Source organism: Oncorhynchus nerka, linkage group LG26 (assembly GCF_034236695.1).
Source record: "Oncorhynchus nerka isolate Pitt River linkage group LG26, Oner_Uvic_2.0, whole genome shotgun sequence".
NCBI classification, from domain to species: Eukaryota; Metazoa; Chordata; class Actinopteri; order Salmoniformes; family Salmonidae; genus Oncorhynchus; species Oncorhynchus nerka.
In genome coordinates, this window is record NC_088421.1 from 45,150,552 (window position 1) to 45,158,051 (window position 7,500).

At 51.5% G+C, this 7,500-nt stretch overlaps 1 protein-coding gene across 3 annotated transcripts in view; it reads left to right on the forward strand.

The window, feature by feature from the left end:
• Window positions 1–7,500, forward strand: part of gcgra (glucagon receptor a) — a 224,410-nt gene that overhangs the window by 133,355 nt on the left and 83,555 nt on the right. The window contains exon 1 of one of the 3 annotated variants that reach the window (XM_065010818.1): window positions 5,203–5,368. The exons of the other annotated variants lie outside the window; for them this stretch is intronic. The gene's annotated coding sequence lies outside the window, so the exon portion shown is untranslated. Of the gene's footprint in view, window positions 1–5,202; window positions 5,369–7,500 lie in introns of those variants that run through there. 3 annotated transcript variants of the gene reach the window in all.

Sequence of the window (7,500 nt, forward strand, 5' to 3'; positions counted from 1 at the left end):
CACACACAACTGGTTCTACTACTGCTCACCACCACGTCCCTCTCACAGGGTTCCACAGTCACTACGTCAGACACACACAACTGGTTCTACTACTGCTCACCACCACGTCCCTCTCACAGGGTTCCACAGTCACTACGTCAGACACACACAACTGGTTCTACTACTGCTCACCACCACGTCCCTCTCACAGGGTTCCACAGTCACTACGTCAGACACACACAACTGGTTCTACTACTGCTCACCACCACGTCCCTCTCACAGGGTTCCACAGTCACTACGTCAGACACACACAACTGGTTCTACTACTGCTCACCACCACGTCCTTCTCACAGGGTTCCACAGTCACTACGTCAGACACACACAACTGGTTCTACTACTGCTCACCACCACGTCCTTCTCACAGGGTTCCACAGTCACTACGTCAGACACACACAACTGGTTCTACTACTGCTCACCACCACGTCCTTCTCACAGGGTTCCACAGTCACTACGTCAGACACACACAACTGGTTCTACTACTGCTCACCACCACGTCCCTCTCACAGGGTTCCACAGTCACTACGTCAGACACACACAACTGGTTCTACTACTGCTCACCACCACGTCCCTCTCACAGGGTTCCACAGTCACTACGTCAGACACACACAACTGGTTCCACTACTGCTCATCACCACGTCCCTCTCACAGGGTTCCACAGTCACTACGTCAGACACACACAACTGGTTCCACTACTGCTCACCACCACGTCCCTCTCACAGGGTTCCACAGTCACTACGTCAGACACACACAACTGGTTCCACTACTGCTCCAGTCTGCTTGGAATGAGGGTAAGGAAGGAGACGAGGGAGGGATGAGATCACACGCTGACAGAGTAATAGACATATTACCATGGTGAGATGTATTTGCCCTCAATGTTAGCTGCCATCCTTCTGCCTCTGACCCTGTGAGTAGAGTTTAAATGGAGATATCATAGGGGTCAGATAGGACCTCAGGATTCACATTAGTCGGAAGCGGGTCCTAAATGACACCCTATTCCCTATATAGTGCACTACCCTTGACTAGGGCCCATTGTCCTAAATGACACCCTATTCCCTATATAGTGCACTACCCTCGACCAGGGCCCATTGTCCTAAATGACACCCTATTCCCTATATAGTGCACTACCCTTGAGCAGGGCCCATTGGGATTAGGGTGTCATTTTGGATGCATGCTGACTCGAGGCTCAGTGTTCAAGGTTCAATGTTGGAGCCTATGGAGCATAACCACACCACCAATGCCTGTCATGCTTCTACTCACCCTGGGGCTGCGGAAGGCTGCATGGGGCTCACCCTTCATTAGTTTAGCCCAGTCTGTCTGGGGTTAGGACTGGGGTTAGGACTGGGGATAGGACTGGGGATAGGACTGGGGATAGGATTGGGGTTAGGACTGGGGATAGGACTGGGTTAGGACTGGGGATAGGACTGGGGATAGAATTGGGGTTAGGACTGGGGTTAGGACTGGGGTTAGGACTGGGTTAGGACTGGGGTTAGGACTGGGGTTAGAGCTGAACATGGGGCTCACCCCTTCATTAGTTTAGCCCAGTCTGTCTGGGGTTAGGACTGGGTTAGGACTGGGGTTAGGACTGGGGTTAGGACTGGGCTAGAGCTGAACATGGGGCTCACCCCTTCATTAGTTTAGCCCAGTCTGTCTGGGGTTAGGACTGGGTTAGGACTGGGGTTAGGACTGGGCTAGAGCTGAACATGGGGCTCACCCCTTCATTAGTTTAGCCCAGTCTGTCTGGGGTTAGGACTGGGGTTAGGATTGGGGTTAGGATTGGGGTTAGGACTGGGGTTAGGACAGGGGTTAGGATTGGGGTTAGGACTGGGGTTAGGACTGGGGTTAGGACAGGGGTTAGGATTGGGGTTAGGACTGGGTTAGGACTGGGTTAGGACTGGGGTTAGGACTGGGGTTAGGACAGGGGTTAGGATTGGGGTTAGGACTGGGTTAGGACTGGGGTTAGGACTGGGCTAGAGCTGAACATGGGGCTCACCCCTTCATTAGTTTAGCCCAGTCTGTCTGGGGTTAGGACTGGGGTTAGGACTGGGGTTAGGACTGGGGTTAGGACTGGGCTAGAGCTGAACATGGGGCTCACCCCTTCATTAGTTTAGCCCAGTCTGTCTGGGGTTAGGACTGGGTTAGGATTGGGGTTAGGACTGGGGTTAGGATTGGGGTTAGGACTGGGGTTAGGTTTGGGGTTAGGATTGGGGTTAGGATTGGGGTTAGGACTGGGTTAGGACTGGGGTTAGGATTGGGGTTAGGACTGGGTTAGGACTGGGGTTAGGATTGGGGTTAGGACTGGGGTTAGGATTGGGGTTAGGATTGGGGTTAGGACTGGGTTAGGACTGGGGTTAGGACTGGGGTTAGGACTGGGTTAGGACTGGGGTTAGGACTGGGGTTAGGATTGGGGTTAGGACTGGGGTTAGGACTGGGGTTAGGATTGGGGTTAGGATTGGGCTAGAGCTCGCGTGGAGCGTTGTTTTGTTGTGCCAGTTGTGAACAAGCTTCATGTAGAAGTCAGTACAGCTATCACTATAATGAGCTGTATTTACTCTGTAGTAACCTGGTCCTCTGGTTCCTCACACTGCCCCATCACAACACCTGGTCCTCTGGTTCCTCACACTGCTGCATCACAACACCTGGTCCTCTGGTTCCTCACACTGCTGCATCACAACACCTGGTCCTCTGGTTCCTCACACTGCCCCATCACAACACCTGGTCCTCTGGTTCCTCACACTGCCCCATCACAACACCTGGTCCTCTGGTTCCTCACACTGCTGCATCACAACACCTGGTCCTCTGGTTCCTCACACTGCCAACACCTGGTCCTCTGGTTCATCACAACACCTGGTCCTCTGGTTCCTCACACTGCCCCATCACAACACCTGGTCCTCTGGTTCCTCACACTGCCCCATCACAACACCTGGTCCTCTGGTTCCTCACACTGCTGCATCACAACACCTGGTCCTCTGGTTCCTCACACTGCTGCGTCACAACACCTGGTCCTCTGGTTCCTCACACTGCTGCATCACAACACCTGGTCCTCTGGTTCCTCACACTGCTGCGTCACAACACCTGGTCCTCTGGTTCCTCACACTGCTGCATCACAACACCTGGTCCTCTGGTTCCTCACACTGCCCATGGTCACTGGTTCCTCAACACCACAACACCTGGTCCTCTGGTTCCTCACACTGCCCCATCACAACACCTGGTCCTCTGGTTCCCTCACACTGCTGCATCACAACACCTGGTCCTCTGGTTCCTCACACTGCTGCATCACAACACCTGGTCTGGTTCCTCTGGTTCCCTCACACTGCCCCATCACAACACCTGGTGGTTCCTCTGGTTGGTTCCACTGCTGCATCACACCTGGTACTCTGGTTCCTCACACTGCCTGCCATCACAACACCTGGTCCTCTGGTTCCTCACACTGCTGCGTCACAACACCTGGTCACACTGCTGCATCACAACACCTGGTCCTCTGGTTCCTCACACTGCTGCATCACAACACCTGGTACTCTGGTTCCTCACACTGCTGCATCACAACACCTGGTCCTCTGGTTCCTCACACTGCTGCATCACAACACCTGGTACTCTGGTTCCTCACACTGCTGCATCACAACACCTGGTACTCTGGTTCCTCACACTGCTGCATCACAACACCTGGTACTCTGGCTGCATCACAACACCTGGTACTCTGGTTCCTCACACTGCTGCATCACAACACCTGGTACTCTGGTTCCGGATCTTGGACCCGGATACTCACACGGGTCCACTATTAGTCTCAGCCAGGGTTCACACTGCTGCATCACAACACCTGGTACTCTGGTTCCTCACACTGCTGCATCACAACACCTGTTTTTCCTCATGCCCCGTCACAACACCTGGAACTCTGGATCAGGGTGTCAAACACCTGGTCTCCAGGATCTGGATCATAAAACACCTGAGATGTGTGAACACTGCTGCCACAACACCTTAGAAGAATGTTACTCAGTTATCAGAGAAACATTTTGAGAATGCTTTGAGTCTAGTCTTATATCTGCAGTAGGAACACTAAACTTACTGGAAAACTGGTGATACAGCTGCTGTGCTTTAGCTGCTACAGGACAGTTGTCCTCTGTGGCGGATTGACTGAGACCACTGTCCTGTAGCTTATGAGTTTTGACAGGTTGTTTTTCTCTAACCGGAGGTTTGTGCAATCTCTGGTGTCTCAATCTCCTGCTCTCTCCCTCTCTCTCTCCCTCTCTCCCTCTCCCTCTCTCTCCCCCTCTCTCTCTCTCTCTCTCTCTCTCCTCTCTCTCTCTCTCTCTCTCCTCTCTCTCTCTCTCTCTCTCTCTCTCTCTCTCTCTCTCTCTCTCCTCTCTCTCTCTCTCCTCCCTCTCTCTCTCTCTCTCTCTCTCTCTCTCTCTCTCTCTCTCTCTCTCTCTCCTCTCTCTCCCTCTCCTCTCTCTCCCTCTCTCTCTCTCTCTCTCTCTCTCTCTCTCTCCTCTCTCTCTCTCTCTCTCTCTCTCTCTCTCTCTCTCTCTCTCTCTCTCTCTCTCTCCTCTCTCCCCCCCTCTCTCCCTCTCTTTCTCACTCTCTCTCACACTCTCTCTCACTCTCTCTCACTCTCTCTCTCTCTCTTTTGCTATCTCCCCTTACACACACACACACACACACACACACACACACACACACACACACACACACACACACACACTCTTTTTCTCTCTCTCTCTCTGTCTCTCTCTATAAGGACAGGCTTACTCCAGAGCACTGTGTCTCTGTGGTTAATCATTGTACCTACTTGGTGCTGGGGTTACAGAAAGTGCTTTAAGTAGGGTAGTATGTTGTAAAATTACACAGAGCCACTTGTCCACAATACATGATAAATGGACAAGTGCCTTTCCTGTTTGTTTCCATGCAATTGTTATGTGTCTGTCGGTTTGATTATACAACAAGTGGGTTGTTCAATAGAGTGTGTGTGTGTGTGTGTGTGTGTGTGTGTGTGTGTGTGTGTGTGTGTGTGTGTGTGTGTGTGTGCGTGCGTGCGTGCGTGTGCATGGGCAGGTGTGTGTGTGTGTGCGCGTGCATGCGTGTGCATGGGCAGGTGTGTGTGTGTGTGTGTGTGTGAATGCCTGCATGTGTGTGTTTGTGCCTGCGTGCGTGTCTTCAGAGTGCAGCGAGACTTCGTATAGCAGTGACGTTTCTCTAGCCTCAAGCCGTGGCTAGGTGAGTTAACACCATGCTCTCAGTTAGCCTCATGCTGCTCACGCTGCTCACGCTGCACGGACACCTGTCTGCTGCCCCCTACTACACTACGGCATGTGGTCTGGTCTGATACAACTCTCTGGTAAGCTCTGCTACCGTACTGTGCCTCTCTCAATATGGTGCTGATGGGTTTGTCCTGCGACTGACACGGTTACTGTGCGTATTGTGTGAGTGAGATTTCACAGCTGTGCCGTGGGATTAACAGAGGACAACCATTGGGATTCATCAGAATGAATGAATGAATGATCAGATCAGATGCATGGCTTTCACATGTATTCATTAACCATCAGGCTTCACATCAGATGTTAAGTTGTATTCATTAACCATCAGGTTTCACATCAGATGTTAAGTTGTTGGTGTCATTTCAACACTACTGTGTTCCTTTGTGTGTGACTCAACACTGTGCTGTGTTCCCTTGTGTGTGACTCAACACTACTGTGTTCCCTTGTGTGTGACTCAACACTGTGCTGTGTTCCCTTGTGTGTGACTCAACACTGTGCTGTGTTCCCTTGTGTGTGACTCAACACTGTGCTGTGTTCCCTTGTGTTTGACTCAACACTACTGTGTTCCCTTGTGTGTGACTCAACACTACTGTGTTCCCTTGTGTGTGACTCAACACTACTGTGTTCCCTTGTGTGTGACTCAACACTGTGCTGTGTTCCCTTGTGTGTGACTCAACACTGTGCTGTGTTCCCTTGTGTGTGACTCAACACTACTGTGTTCCCTTGTGTGTGACTCAACACTGTGCTGTGTTCCCTTGTGTGTGACTCAACACTGTGCTGTGTTCCCTTGTGTGTGACTCAACACTGTGCTGTGTTCCCTTGTGTGTGACTCAACACTACTGTGTTCCCTTGTGTGTGACTCAACACTACTGTGTTCCCTTGTGTTTGACTCAACACTGTGCTGTGTTCCCTTGTGTGTGACTCAACACTACTGTGTTCCCTTGTGTGTGACTGAGGAGCACCAGTCTCTGTCTTCCAGTAAGTCTTGCTGGCCATACAGCACTGGGGAGCGTGTGTTGGTATAGCAGAGCTGGTTCAGATAGTGCTATGTCTCAGCTCAGTGGGCTACTGAGGCTGCAATGGAATCACCACATCCTGTAGCCATGTCTGTTTGGTCTATTTACAGCTGGTCCTGTAGCACTTCAACGGCTCTGATACAATCTGCATCTCGCCTGGCGGAGGTCTGGGAGAAAGTCATTTGGAAAGCTGATAAGGGAATGTTAACACGGGGAACACAGGGAACACAGGGAACACAGGATACACAGGGAACACAGGAAACACAGGAAACACAGAAAACACAGGAAACACAGGGAACACAGGGAACACAGGAAACACAGGGAACACAGAGAACACAGGGAACACAGAGAACAGAGGGAACACAGGAAACACAGGAAACACAGGGAACACAGGGAACACAGGGAACACAGATAACACAGGGAACACAGAGAACACAGAGAACACAGGGAACACAGAGAACAGAGGGAACACAGGGAACACAGGAAACACAGGGAACACAGGGAACACAGAGAACACAGGGAACACAGATAACACAGGGAACACAGAAAACACAGGGAACACAGGGAACACAGGAAACACAGGGAACACAGATAACACAGGGAACACAGAGAACACAGGGAACACAGAGAACAGAGGGAACACAGGGAACACAGGGAACACAGGAAACACAGGGAACACAGGAAACACAGGGAACACAGGAAACACAGGGAACACAGGGAACACAGCGAACACAGATAACACAGGGAACACAGAAAACACAGGGAACACAGGGAACACAGAGAACACAGGGAACACAGGAACACAGGGAACACAGGAAACACAGGGAACACAGAGAACAGAGAGTCAGTGGAATGGAGTCAGGGGAATGGAGTCAGGAGAATGGAGTCAGTGGAATGGAGTCAGTGGAATGGAGTCAGGGGAATGGAGTCAGGGGAATGGAGTCAGTGGAATGGAGTCAGTGGAATGGAGTCAGTGGAATGGAGTCAGGGGAATGGAGTAGGTGGAATGGTGTCAGTGGAATGGAGTCAGGGGAATGGAGTCAGTGGAATGGAGTCAGGGGAATGGAGTCAGGGGAATGGAGTCAGTGGAATGGAGTCAGTGGAATGGAGTCAGGGGAATGGAGTAGGTGGAATGTAATCAGTGGAATGGAGTCAGGGGAATGGAGTCAGGGGAATGGTGTCAGTGGAATGGAGTC